Source organism: Astyanax mexicanus, chromosome 8, assembly GCF_023375975.1.
Source record: "Astyanax mexicanus isolate ESR-SI-001 chromosome 8, AstMex3_surface, whole genome shotgun sequence".
Taxonomy (NCBI): domain Eukaryota; kingdom Metazoa; phylum Chordata; class Actinopteri; order Characiformes; family Acestrorhamphidae; genus Astyanax; species Astyanax mexicanus.
This window is the reverse complement of record NC_064415.1, coordinates 2,786,238-2,801,170: the sequence shown is the minus strand read 5'-3', so window position 1 is coordinate 2,801,170 and position 14,933 is coordinate 2,786,238. Positions and strand designations below refer to the sequence as shown.

At 36.5% G+C, this 14,933-nt stretch overlaps 1 protein-coding gene across 1 annotated transcript in view; it reads right to left on the bottom strand.

The window, feature by feature from the left end:
- Positions 1–14,933, bottom strand: part of greb1l (GREB1 like retinoic acid receptor coactivator) — a 114,899-nt gene that overhangs the window by 81,915 nt on the left and 18,051 nt on the right. The window lies entirely within an intron of this gene.

The window sequence follows — 14,933 nt, the reverse complement described above, 5'->3', positions numbered from 1 at the left end:
AGGAGTAAAGCAGCATAAAGTTATCCAAAAGCAGTGTGTAAGACTGGTGGAGGAGGAGAACATGATGCCAAGATACAAGCAGTTCAGTTCGGTTGATTATATTCCAGAGGTTTTCAATTTGGTAAAATCAAAGAAACTCATCCTTTTCAGAAACACACTTTTACCAGTATGATTGACATCTTGAAATGTCTCAGAAATGCTGAGAATGCAGAAGAACCGGTGGAGGAATTCACCGCTGTTAGAGCTTTATCTCTAAAACCGTAAAACATCTAACAGACCTACAATTCAGAGAGGTCAGGAGGTCAGGGAGAAACTCCAGATTCTAAATGTTTTCACAAATTCAGACTAATCTGAATAATCCAGACTAATAATCCAGATTCAATTCAGATTCTACACCCCCCCCCCCCCCCCGCTGTGAAAACAGTGAGGTGAAAAGGTAACGCTGTGGTCAATCTCTACTCCAAGTCCAAAAGGTCCAATCAGCGGTGTGAAAGGAAAAGCTCCGGATCATAAAACGCCTAAGAAAACTCCATCTGGGGGAAGAATGGGCTGAACCCAACAACTCCGGGTCATAAACCCCAGACCTGCCGCTGAACCCAACTTAGCATTTTACAGCCCCGGCCTGCTGAACCCAGAGCAGTCCAATCATCCGGACCGGGGGGTTCAGACCAGGGTTCAGTACTGTAATCACACTTTATTACATCTATACACCATTAAACTATACACTACATTCAATTCTACACTACTGTAAGAGTTCCACACAGTCCCGGCTATCATAGATCTACACACGACTCAAATAATAACATTAATCTGACCTCTAACAACAGAGGGAATCCTTTAAAAGCTATATATACAAAAATACATTCTTTAAAACTAAGTTTCTACATATCACCTCTGTCCAAGTAAAAACAAGAATCTCAAGTTTGGCCAATTTTTAGTTTATTACATAATTCAAACACAGAATAACAGAATCTACAGAATGAACTACAGACAACATTTCTCACAAATTCCAAATCCCAAATCTCCCCAATAAAAATATTGTCATTTAGAGCACTTATTTGCAGAAAATGAAAAATGCCTGAAATAATGCAAAGAATGCCAGTTTCATTTCTTGAAGAATTAACCAATAAAAAGTCTTAAAAATACCTATTATTAAACTATTTTTATATCGACTTCAATTAAAATGAAGAAGGATTTATTTTTCTGCAGTAAAGTTGTTTTTTAGAGATACATTTTCACTGGACAGCGACGATAATAAAATAAAACATATATATACGCAACAGATGCACTATAGAAAAGGTGTGGTCTAACTCAATTTAAAGTGCACAAACTATAATAAAGCAAAAACAAGTAATAAGCAAAAACTTTACTATATTGAACATATTAAAAATTAAAAGGAGAATATATATATATATATATATTGCAGTTTTTACAAATTTAACTACAAATTACAACAGGCCATAATATTAATAATGCAATATGAGTAACAATGATCAAAGTAAAAAAAAATGATAGTGTCCATACATTTACTCCAATTAAGTTTGTGCACTTTTAATTAAGTTAAATTGTGAAACACCATCTATATCTTCAATATAGTACAGTTTCTACCCTTTTACTTGAGTTAAATTGTGATACAGTATCCATGCCTTCAATATATTACAGTTTCTGCTCATTACTTGAGTTAGATTGTGATAAAACATATCCAGTTTTTCACTGTAGTACGGTTTCTGCCCTTTTACTCGAGTCAAATTGTGTTGGCGTCCATATTTTCACTTGATTAAAGTTGTGCACTTTTAATTAAGTTAAATGGTGATGCAGTGTCCATAATTTCTCTACAGTACATTTGTTGCTTTTTTAATTGAATTAGATTGTGATATGGCTCCATATGTTAAGCTCAGTGCAGTTTCTGCTGATTACTTAATTTACATGTTGATAAAATAAAATTCTTTTACTTTAGTATTGTTTCTGCTCTGTTATAATTTACACATTTTTAATTGAGTTAGATGGTGATGCAGTGTCCATACTTTCTCTATAGTACATTTGTTGCTTTTTCGATTGAGTTAGATTGTGATACAGAACCCATATGTTGAATATAGTACAGTTTATGCTCTTTTAATTGAGTTAGGTGTTAATGGAGTATCCGTACAGTGCATTTTATGCTGTTTTAATGAGGTAGATGGCGATGCATTGTTCATACTTTCTCTTTAGCACATTTGTTGCTTTTTTGATTGAGTTAGATTGTGATACAGAACTCATATGTTCACTATAGTACAGTTTATGCAGTTTTTATTGAGTTGGATTCTTATATAGCACCTATATGTTAATTATAGTACAGTTTCTGCTGTTTTATTGAGTTAGATTGCGACACAGCACCTATACGTTCACTATAGTACAGTTTCTGCTGTTTTTATTGAGTTGGATTATTATACAGCACCTATATGTTAATTATAGTACAGTTTCTGCTGTTTTAATTGAGTTAGATTGCGAAACAGCACCTATACGTTCACTATAGTACAGTTTATGCAGTTTTAATTGAGTTGGATTCTTATATAGCACCTATATGTTAATTATAGTAGAGTTTCTGCTCTTTTTAATTGAGTTGGATTGTTAAACAGAACTCATATGTTCAATATAGTACAATTAGATTGCGAAACAGCACCTATACATTACCTATAGTACAGTTTCTGCTCTTTTAATTGAGTTAGATGATGATGGAGTATCCGTACAGTGCATTTTATGCTGTTTTAATTGAGTTAGATTGCGAAACAGCACCTATACATTCACTACAGTACAGTTTATGCTGTTTTAATTGAGTTAGATTGTGACACAGCACCTATACATTCCCTGTAGTACAGTTTATGCTATTTTAATTGAGTTGGATTATGATACAGAACCCATATGTTCAATATAGTACAGTTTATGCTGTTTTAATTGAGTTGGATTATGATACAGAACCCATATGTTCAATATAGTACAGTTTATGCTGTTTTAATTGAGTTGGATTATGATACAGAACCCATATGTTCAATATAGTGCAGTTAGATTGCGAAACAGCACCTATACATTACCTATAGTACAGTTTCTGCTCTTTTAATCGAGTTAAATTGATGATGGAGTATCCGTACAGTGCATTTTATGCTGTTTTAATTGAGTTAGATTGCGAAACAGCACCTATACATTCACTACAGTACAGTGTATGCTGTTTTAATCGAGGTTAGTTTCACTGTCTTCATTTATTTGCGCTCTCTGGTTGACCCTGAGGTTAACTCGATTTACAACTCGACTGCAGTTTGTGGCGGCAGATTTAAAGCCTTTCCGCTTGAAAAGCCATACGTCCTATGAGGCGTTTATTATCAAAACACTGGGCTCTTATCAGGAGGCTGGAGGCCAGGAAAGGTCAGCGTGAGCTTCCTGCTGCACTTCCAGCTTCCCCTGCCCTCCATCAGTCATCATTCAGCCACGACGTGACGCCAGAGACACGAGACAAAAGGACAAAGCAAATGGAGAGAGAAACGTCCTGCAGGAAAAACAATACAGCAGCAGCTCAGCGATAAATCATCTCATTTACACCTGAATTATATCAGCAGTGTGTAGAGTTATTACTGTATTACAGTGAAATCACAATAATAAATGAGTTTAGACTTTGTTGGTTCCTCTGTAAGAGTGGAGCACTGTTCTACTGTGCGGTGAAGCAAATATATTTTAATCGAGCGCTATTTTTGCCACACAAAACCATGCATACTTATACTACACCGGTGAAAGTTTGGACACAACTTAAATTCTATGTTTTTTTTATTATTATTTTTTAAAATGTTCTGTATTGTAGATTAATACTAAACCCATCCAAACTATTAAAGAAAAACATAAAAAATGTTTTTTGCTGGATTTTCTCAGTCAGTTTTATGAGGTAGAATCTCCTGGAATTCAGTCTTTCAGTTAACAGCTGTGCTGAACTCATCAAGAGTTAATTACTTGAATTTCTTGTCTCTTAATAAAAAGTGTTTGAGAGCATCAGTTAAAGTAAAGTAGTGAAGAGGTAGAGTTACAGGTATACAGTGAATAGCTCTACTTGAGAAATTTTCAAGAACTTTGAAAGAATCCTGAAAAAACATGATAATGAAGGAACTGGCACTCATCAGGACCAGCCCAGGAAAGAAAGAGCAAGAGTTTCCTCTGTTGTACAGGATAAGTTTATCAGGAGACTCCAGCCTCAGAAACCGCGAGTTAACAAACAGCTCCCCAGATAAGAGCATCTAAAAGCTTTTTTCACAGAGGATTTTGGTTTGTTTAACACTGTTTTTAAGTTACTACTTTTATTACTAGATTTTATTACTAGTCTATAAATCAATTATTGGTTTATCACCATCGTGTCTTAAGATCATCCACTGAAAAACGTATATTTTTACATTATTAGCTTTTAATTAGATCCTTCTTATTATTTAGTTATTATACCTGTTTTACTATTTGGTTCTGATTTTATTATTACCCTATTATTATCATACCTTTATCTTATTTTTATCTGTCTGGATTTGAATGTACTTTTATTCTTTCATAATTTTAATTTATTTGTTTTTTACAGTATTATATTTTATTAGTGTTCATTTCGACCTTTTTTAATGTCTTGTGTGCTTGTGTGCTATTTTTTTACCCTCTTTCTCCCACTTTTAGCTGCATTTGTATCTATGAAAGGTGCTGTATAAATAAAGTTTCTGTTCCCTCATAAAACAGTGTATAACTGTATGTGGGTTAACATTATCCTGCTGAACAATTCTATTCACTATTTCATAATTGATTTTAAAACCATTTTTAGAGGCAAAATCTTTTAAAAACTTCAGTAAAACAGTGCTTCAGGTATCAGGCAGTGTATTGATCAGTGTATTGATCACTGTTATTCAGGTATCAGGCAGTGTATTGATCAGTGTATTGATCACTGTTATTCAGGTATCAGGCAGTGTATTGATCAGTGTATTGATCAGTGTTATTCAGGTATCAGGCAGTGTATTGATCAGTGTATTGATCACTGTTATTCAGGTATCAGGCAGTGTATTGATCAGTGTATTGATCAGTGTTATTCAGGTATCAGGCAGTGTATTGGTCAGTGTTCGGTGTAGTATTGGGGTTCAGAGCTTCAGTATAACAGTGTAATTCAGGTATCAGGCAGTGTATTGATCAGTCTATTGATCAGTGTTATTAAGGTATCAGGCAGTGTATTGATCAGTGTATTCAGGTATCAGGCAGTGTATTGATCAGTGTTTCAGGTATCAGGCAGTGTATTGATCAGTGTTTCAGGTATCAGGCAGTGTATTGATCAGTGTTTCAGGTATCAGGCAGTGTATTGATCAGTGTTTCAGGTATCAGGCAGTGTATTGATCAGTGTATTGATCACTGTTATTCAGGTATCAGGCAGTGTATTGATCAGTGTATTGATCACTGTTATTCAGGTATCAGGCAGTGTATTGATCAGTGTATTGATCACTGTTATTCAGGTATCAGGCAGTGTATTGATCAGTGTTATTAAGGTATCAGGCAGTGTATTGATCACTGTTATTTAGGTATCAGGCAGTGTATTGATCAGTGTATTGATCACTGTTATTCAGGTATCAGGCAGTGTATTGATCAGTGTATTGATCACTGTTATTCAGGTATCAGGCAGTGTATTGATCACTGTTATTTAGGTATCAGGCAGTGTATTGATCAGTGTATTGATCACTGTTATTCAGGTATCAGGCAGTGTATTGATCAGTGTATTGATCAGTGTTATTCAGGTATCAGGCAGTGTATTGATCAGTGTTATTAAGGTATCAGGCAGTGTATTGATCAGTGTATTGATCAGTGTTATTCAGGTATCAGGCAGTGTATTGATCAGTGTTATTAAGGTATCAGGCAGTGTATTGATCAGTGTATTGATCAGTGTTATTAAGGTATCAGGCAGTGTATTGATCACTGTTATTTAGGTATCAGGCAGTGTATTGATCAGTGTATTGATCAGTGTTATTCAGGTATCAGGCAGTGTATTGATCAGTGTATTGATCACTGTTATTCAGGTATCAGGCAGTGTATTGATCAGTGGATTGATCACTGTTATTCAGGTATCAGGCAGTGTATTGATCAGTGGATTGATCACTGTTATTCAGGTATCAGGCAGTGTATTGATCAGTGGATTGATCACTGTTATTCAGGTATCAGGCAGTGTATTGATCAGTGTATTGATCACTGTTATTTAGGTATCAGGCAGTGTATTGATCAGTGTTATTCAGGTATCAGGCAGTGTATTGATCAGTGTATTGATCACTGTTATTTAGGTATCAGGCAGTGTATTGATCAGTGTATTGATCACTGTTATTCAGGTATCAGGCAGTGTATTGATCAGTGTATTGATCAGTGTTATTCAGGTATCAGGCAGTGTATTGATCAGTGTATTGATCACTGTTATTTAGGTATCAGGCAGTGTATTGATCAGTGTATTGATCAGTGTTATTCAGGTATCAGGCAGTGTATTGATCAGTGTATTGATCACTGTTATTTAGGTATCAGGCAGTGTATTGATCAGTGTATTGATCACTGTTATTTAGGTATCAGGCAGTGTATTGATCAGTGTATTGATCACTGTTATTCAGGTATCAGGCAGTGTATTGATCAGTGTATTGATCACTGTTATTCAGGTATCAGGCAGTGTATTGATCAGTGTTATTCAGGTATCAGGCAGTGTATTGATCAGTGTATTGATCACTGTTATTTAGGTATCAGGCAGTGTATTGATCAGTGTATTGATCACTGTTATTCAGGTATCAGGCAGTGTATTGATCAGTGTATTGATCACTGTTATTCAGGTATCAGGCAGTGTATTGATCAGTGTTTCAGGTATCAGGCAGTGTATTGATCACTGTTATTTAGGTATCAGGCAGTGTATTGATCAGTGTATTGATCACTGTTATTCAGGTATCAGGCAGTGTATTGATCAGTGTATTGATCAGTGTTATTCAGGTATCAGGCAGTGTATTGATCAGTGTTATTAAGGTATCAGGCAGTGTATTGATCAGTGTATTGATCAGTGTTATTAAGGTATCAGGCAGTGTATTGATCACTGTTATTTAGGTATCAGGCAGTGTATTGATCAGTGTATTGATCAGTGTTATTCAGGTATCAGGCAGTGTATTGATCAGTGTATTGATCAGTGTTATTCAGGTATCAGGCAGTGTATTGATCAGTGTATTGATCACTGTTATTCAGGTATCAGGCAGTGTATTGATCAGTGGATTGATCACTGTTATTCAGGTATCAGGCAGTGTATTGGTCAGTGTTTCAGGTATCAGGCAGTGTATTGATCACTGTTATTTAGGTATCAGGCAGTGTATTGATCAGTGTATTGATCACTGTTATTCAGGTATCAGGCAGTGTATTGATCAGTGTTATTAAGGTATCAGGCAGTGTATTGATCACTGTTATTTAGGTATCAGGCAGTGTATTGATCAGTGTATTGATCACTGTTATTCAGGTATCAGGCAGTGTATTGATCAGTGTATTGATCACTGTTATTCAGGTATCAGGCAGTGTATTGATCAGTGGATTGATCACTGTTATTCAGGTATCAGGCAGTGTATTGGTCAGTGTTTCAGGTATCAGGCAGTGTATTGATCACTGTTATTTAGGTATCAGGCAGTGTATTGATCAGTGTATTGATCACTGTTATTCAGGTATCAGGCAGTGTATTGATCAGTGTTATTAAGGTATCAGGCAGTGTATTGATCACTGTTATTTAGGTATCAGGCAGTGTATTGATCAGTGTATTGATCACTGTTATTCAGGTATCAGGCAGTGTATTGATCAGTGTATTGATCACTGTTATTCAGGTATCAGGCAGTGTATTGATCAGTGTTTCAGGTATCAGGCAGTGTATTGATCACTGTTATTTAGGTATCAGGCAGTGTATTGATCAGTGTATTGATCACTGTTATTCAGGTATCAGGCAGTGTATTGATCAGTCTATTGATCACTGTTATTCAGGTATCAGGCAGTGTATTGATCAGTGTTATTAAGGTATCAGGCAGTGTATTGATCACTGTTATTTAGGTATCAGGCAGTGTATTGATCAGTGTATTGATCAGTGTTATTCAGGTATCAGGCAGTGTATTGATCAGTGTATTGATCAGTGTTGGGTGTAGTATTGGGGTTCAGAGCTTCAGTAAAACAGTGTTTCAGGTATCAGGCAGTGTATTGATCAGTGTTTCAGGTATCAGGCAGTGTATTGATCAGTGTTTCAGGTATCAGGCAGTGTATTGATCAGTGTTATTCAGGTATCAGGCAGTGTATTGATCAGTGTTATTCAGGTATCAGGCAGTGTATTGATCAGTGTTTCAGGTATCAGGCAGTGTATTGATCAGTGTTATTCAGGTATCAGGCAGTGTATTGATCAGTGTATTGATCAGTGTTATTAAGGTATCAGGCAGTGTATTGATCACTGTTATTCAGGTATCAGGCAGTGTATTGATCAGTGTTATTCAGGTATCAGGCAGTGTATTGATCAGTGTATTGATCAGTGTTATTAAGGTATCAGGCAGTGTATTGATCACTGTTATTTAGGTATCAGGCAGTGTATTGATCAGTGTATTGATCAGTGTTATTCAGGTATCAGGCAGTGTATTGATCAGTGTTATTCAGGTATCAGGCAGTGTATTGATCAGTGTATTGATCAGTGTTGGGTGTAGTATTGGGGTTCAGAGCTTCAGTAAAACAGTGTTTCAGGTATCAGGCAGTGTATTGATCAGTGTTTCAGGTATCAGGCAGTGTATTGATCAGTGATTGGTGTAGTTTTGGGGTTCAGAGTTTCAGGTGGACGTCTCTATAGTGAAGCTCCTGTAGAATCTGAATGGTGGATTAATCCGTGAGTCTCTCTCTCTCTCTCTCTCTGAGCTCTTTCTCCAGCAGTGAAATGGTGAAATGGACACTATCTTTTAGAGTTCAGAGCTGAAAGCTAATGAAGAGACGAGAGGGAAGAAAGGGGAAAGACTCTCGCGCCCGTCGCCCGGCGAGTGACGGGTGGACAATGAGTAGCTTTCACACAGTGAGGAAACCCCTCCCTCCACACTTCCTCACCCAGTCATCCATCATGCTGCTCTTCACCACCCCAGGCGCCCTCCCTGCCAGCGCGAGAGCGTGTGTGTGTGTGTGTGTGTGTGTGTGTGTGTCCGTCCTGCACTGATTAACCAGAGGCCTGTTGCCCCTGGCGATTGAGCCCACTGTCTAAATCCTCTTGTTTCCCTGGAGAAGCTTCAGCTCCCGTCTCTTTGTCTTAAACGCCACAATGGAGGCCTTGATCAGCTCTGTCCATTGTATTTTACCCAACACACACTCACACACACACACACACTCAGCTTATTCTAATGCACCCTGAAAAAAGAAAAAAAAGCTGTCAGCAGAGCTGAATTCGGGCGGCAGGTCTTCATCTGGACCCAGAGAATGAATGAAAGAGCTGCTGCTGATCCAGCGAAACAGAGCCGTCCTCACAAATACCATCAGTCAACATGATGAGACCATCAGGAAGGCCACCTGAGAGCCAATCGCACAAGCTCCGCCCACAGAGGATGTGTGTGTGTGTGTGTGTGTGTGTTGGTGTGTGTGTGTGTGTGTGGCTGAGAAAGAGAGATATGTGTAGAAGATTAAAAAAAAAAAAAAGTTAGTTATGAGATTTAATCCATATTACAGCAAAGTCGACAACAGCGACTACTAGTGGTCACCACTAATATTGTGAATTACACCAATATAATCACCAAGCTATTAATATACTACAGCAATAAACACAACAGTATGTAAAATCCTTAGAAACATTATATATATATATATAAATATACATTTTTGTTTATATATTTCATAGATTTGCAATCTGCAAAATGCAATCTGATCTTCATTCAAATCAAGGGTATTGACAAACATATGATTTAAAAAATATATAACAAAAATAAATTACGATGATTTCTTGTCTACATTGAGTACGGCCATGAAAACCTCATAGGTGTAAACAGTATGTGCAATATTGTGTTCATTTCCCTCAAATATTCTTATAAAAGTTCAGCGTTACGATACCCAAAGTCTTGTTAAGAAATCAATAAATTGATTAATGAAAAACACACAAGATTAAAACACGTATGTGAGCCATCCTGCACCAAAAAGAGCTTTCAGAGAATCTACGATCAAACATCCGGTGAAACAAATTCACCAGAAAACAACAAGGCAAATAATCTACAAACAAAGATCATCTGGGACTGTGGTAGGAGCACAGTCAAAATTAACTCACGAGCACAGGAAAGACTCATCTATAAGGTAAAGAGACAACCCTGAATTACAGGCAAATATTTAAAGGCGAACATCTGTGTTTCTGAGTCTACAGTCTGTAAAACCTTGAATAAAAAGGGATTTTAAGCAGGACTTAAAATAAATTAAAATTTATGTTCACTTAAAGAAAACTGCAGAACAAATGAAGTTTGAAACACAGCACATTAAAACTCAAAAGTGCTTCTAAAAAAAGGTTTAAAGCAAATTTAAAGCATGGTGGAGGGAGCATCACGATTCAGCCCTGCTTACAAGCTTTAAAGAAATAAAAAAAATCTACACGATAACGTGAGAGTGACTATACGTCAGCAGAACAGTAAACTCTGTAGACGTTGGGCTATGCAACAGGACAATGACCCAAAACACAAAAACACCAAGAGCAAGTCCACATCCAAGTCCAGATCTCATGATGATGCTATGGATTGGCTTAAAGAGAGATATACGCTATACGAGAAGAGCTAAAGCAGTTCTGCAGGAAGAATGGGCTAAAATTCCTCCTGAATTATGTGCAGGTTAAAAAATTATCAATCAAACTAACAAAACTCTTTAGGCTCTTTACTATAATGCACCCATATTTAGGTATATTTGGGTTAAAATCACACGTTCCCCTCAGTACCCAGCTGCCCCAGTGTGGGTTTATCTGGGAAAAGCTCAAATCAGAGTTTCTGTCCCGCAAATATTTACCCTCACTCTTATCTACAGGGGACAGACCAGGACATCACATCTGCTGGAGACAGCATCTAACACACACACACACACACACACTCCATGTTCAAAATAAAGTTATTTGATATCAGAAATACATAAATCAAGCCTATACGTATAAGTATAGGCTTCTAGTGCTTGTTAGCTATATTAGCCTTAAAAAACACTGCATTAACTACAGATACAGTTAGCATTAGGCTAATTAAGGAGGTTTTCAGTACAGTGCTTGTTAGCTTTATTAGCCATAAAAACTGCATTAACTACAGATACAGTTAGCATTAAGCTAATTGAGGCGGTTTCCAGTACAGTGCTTGTTAGCTATATTAGCCTTAAAAAACACTGCATTAACTAGAGATACAGTTAGCATTAAGCTAATTGAGGAGGTTTACAGTACAGTGCTGGTTAGCTACATTAGTTGTAAAAACTGCTTTAACTAGAGATACAGTTAGCATTAGCTAATTGAGGAAGTTTCCAGTGCAGTGCTGGTTAGCTATATTATCCTTGTCGCTTGATTTAAAATCACTGTATAGAATAGAGATACAGTTAGCGCTAAGCTAATTGAGGAGGTTTACAGTACAGTGCTGGTGAGCTACATTAGCCTTATCGCTTCATTGTAAAACATTGTATGGAATAGAGATACAGTTAGCGCTAAGCTAATTGAGGAGGTTTACAGTACAGTGCTGGTTAGCTATATTAGCCTTATCGCTTAATTTTAAAACACTGTATGGAGTAGAGATACAGTTAGCATTAAGCTAATTGGGGGTATTCTGTTACATTAGTTTTGTGTAACGCCAAACATGTCTAGATTTGGTATATTTAGATTACACTAGATTATAAATTAAAGTTTATAATACTTATATAGTGCCTTTCTAGAAACTCAAAGATGCTGCCAATCACAAACAGCGTACACTCAACCGGAAACCACTGTCCACCTGAAGGACTGTATTGACTAAAATTATGTAGTTTTTGGCATATTGTCCAGTCCTCCCTGCCATTTTAACTAATTAAGTAATTAATTCAAGATATTTGCAGTTGGATCTTCCCTAAGTGGGAAAAGTTCAACATAATTTATTAGGATATTTATTAAAAACATAACCCATGAGTTCTTACTTCTTACAGGTATTCAGCTCTCTATGGATTTGACACTGATGATTTAAAAAAATATTTATTACACTTTATTTGGTACCACTTTAAAATAAGACTACCTTTATAAAGGGTTTATAAATGGTTTACAATTAGTTTATTAATGGTTACTAATTAGGTTGTAAATGACTTAAAAATCATTAATAATCAGTTATAACACATACATAGAAAGGGCAACTATATATACGGCTGTGGGTTCACTAGTTGGCAAGCAACAGGTCATTGTTGCTCTTTCTACGTATGTGTTATAACTGATTATTAATGATTTTTAAGGCATTTATAACCTAATTAGTAACCATTAATGAACTAATTGTAAACCATTTATAAACCCTCTATAAAGGTAGTCTTATTTTAAAGTGGTACCCTTTATTTTATAGTTTGTGTGAACATAGCTTTAATATCCCGGACTCTGTATATCTGTGTATAGTGTACGAATAATATAAAACCCAATAAACATATTATTTTAAAAATAAGATTATTTACACATCTGTATTCAATCATTAAGAGTCTGTCCCAATACTTTTGTCCTGAATCTGAATGGGTGCCATTATTAACACAACAGCAGCACTGAGCTTTAAAACATGTTAAAGAGACTTCCTCCCTCCTCCCCTCTCTCTCTCTGTCTTCCTCTGTCTCACTAACCCCCTCTTTCTCTTATTCTCTCCATATATTTACCTCCCTCTTTCTCTCCTTTTCTCTCTCTCTAATCTGTCTTTCTGTCTCTTTCCCTTTCTCTCTCTCAATAACCCCCTCTTTCTCATATTCTCTCCATCTATTTATCTCCCTGTTTCTCTCCTTTTCTCTTGCCATCTCTCTCTCTTTCTCTTGCTTTATATCTCTTAAACTCTCTCTCTCTCTGTCTCTCTCTCCCTCTCTCTCTTTTTCGCTCTCTCTCTGTGAGAACACACAGTCCTCAGCTAGGTCCTGGTCACCCTGGCCTTGAACACTGTGTGATAGTTTACCACACACACACACACACACACACACACACACACACACACACACACACACACACACACACACACACACACACACACACACACACACACACACACACACACACACACACACACCCTCCCCTTGACCTCCCCTGGGTCTTGGCAGCCTGACACATCAGTGACCTTGAGTTGCACATAACTAAGTGTGTGTGTGTGTGTGTGTGCGTGTGTGTGTCAGAGTGTGTTTGCTCTCAATTTCTGCTTATTTTAACTTTTCTCCATAAAGAGAATCTGATGTTTTTTTATATTGCATCATTATTTGATGAAGAATGGACCAATAGAAACGCTCCAAAATCACTAGGAATAAAATCTATAATATTGATTTTATTAAAATTACTGTGTAGAGAGAGATAGAGAGATAGATAAGACCAGACCAGACCAATGATTCAATAACCAACTCAATACACACAGTGTGGAATTCTGCCGTTGGTGAAAAAAAAATTATATATATATATATATTTATTATTATTTTTTTTTTTACCAAACTATGATTAATAAACATTAAGTTGTATAAGGGTATAATTGCTCTGTTATTCTTTTATATATACAGTATATATATATATATATATATATATGGCATTCAATGGTTGTTTATCGCAATAATTTATTAGATGATTTATCGTCCACCAAAAATTTATATCATGACAGACCTACCTTCACATAAGAACAAAAGTATTGGAACGCTTGCTTATTCACAGCTTCTTCTAAAATTAAGGGTATTAACGTTTGAGCTTAAACTGCTTTTGTTGGAGTAACTGTTTCTACTGTCCAAAAAGACTGTCTACTAGATTCTGAAACACTGCTGTGAGGATATGATTGCAAATATAAAGTATATATATATATATAAGTATATATATATATGTTATGTATGTTAGCGTACTGAATGGCAAAAAACTAGTTCAAAAACAAGCTAGTTGATGCTTAACTGCTATAGAAACACAAAACTCATTATTTGAAAGTTCTTATTCATCTCCTTTATCTTGCCACGGACATAAGGTACAGATCCTTCCCTCAGAAGAAGTCTGCTGGCTAATCCTGCTGTGTACTTTTGGAGATTTTCAACCAGTAGACACAAATGGTGTTTCTATGCACGTTTCCTTATTTCTACAAATATGAGGACATATAGAGCACACAGAACTGCGTTAAAGTTCATATTAAAACACTGAACTGGAGCAGAAATCCAGAGTAAAAGGTCTGGATGTTCTGAATTAAGCCTAAAACAGCAGAGCTGAGCAGAAATCTTCATAAAAATAACACACATTATCCAGGGTTCTCCCAAACGCTGTATTTATGAGAACACGCCGTGCTCCCCGACACTCGGAGGACTGGAGGAGTTCCTCCTGGCTGCAGACCATGTTCCTCTGAGCATGCACTCCCCTCAGACCGTGTGTGTGTGTGTGTGTGTATTAATGAGTTATGGATGCTGTACAGTGTGTTCTTGAGGATACGAAGCCAAAACAGAGAGAAAAAAAGAACATAATCCTTCATTTCTGTTCTTCATTGATGTTTTATTGAGTTAAGCGGTTTCAAGTACTGCATGTTTTGGGACGACATCTCGTGTTTCCATAGCAACGTCCTACCAGCTTTCACAGGAAATGGTCAGATATTTCTCCAGATTTACTCTAAATAACGTTTTTCACCATTAGAGCTTTTCATATTTAATATTTCCTCAGAAAAAAACTACTGTATTGTTTCTACTGTAATATCCTGTAATATATGGTACAATAAAGTACAGCTTCTAAACATGGTGGAGGTAGTTAC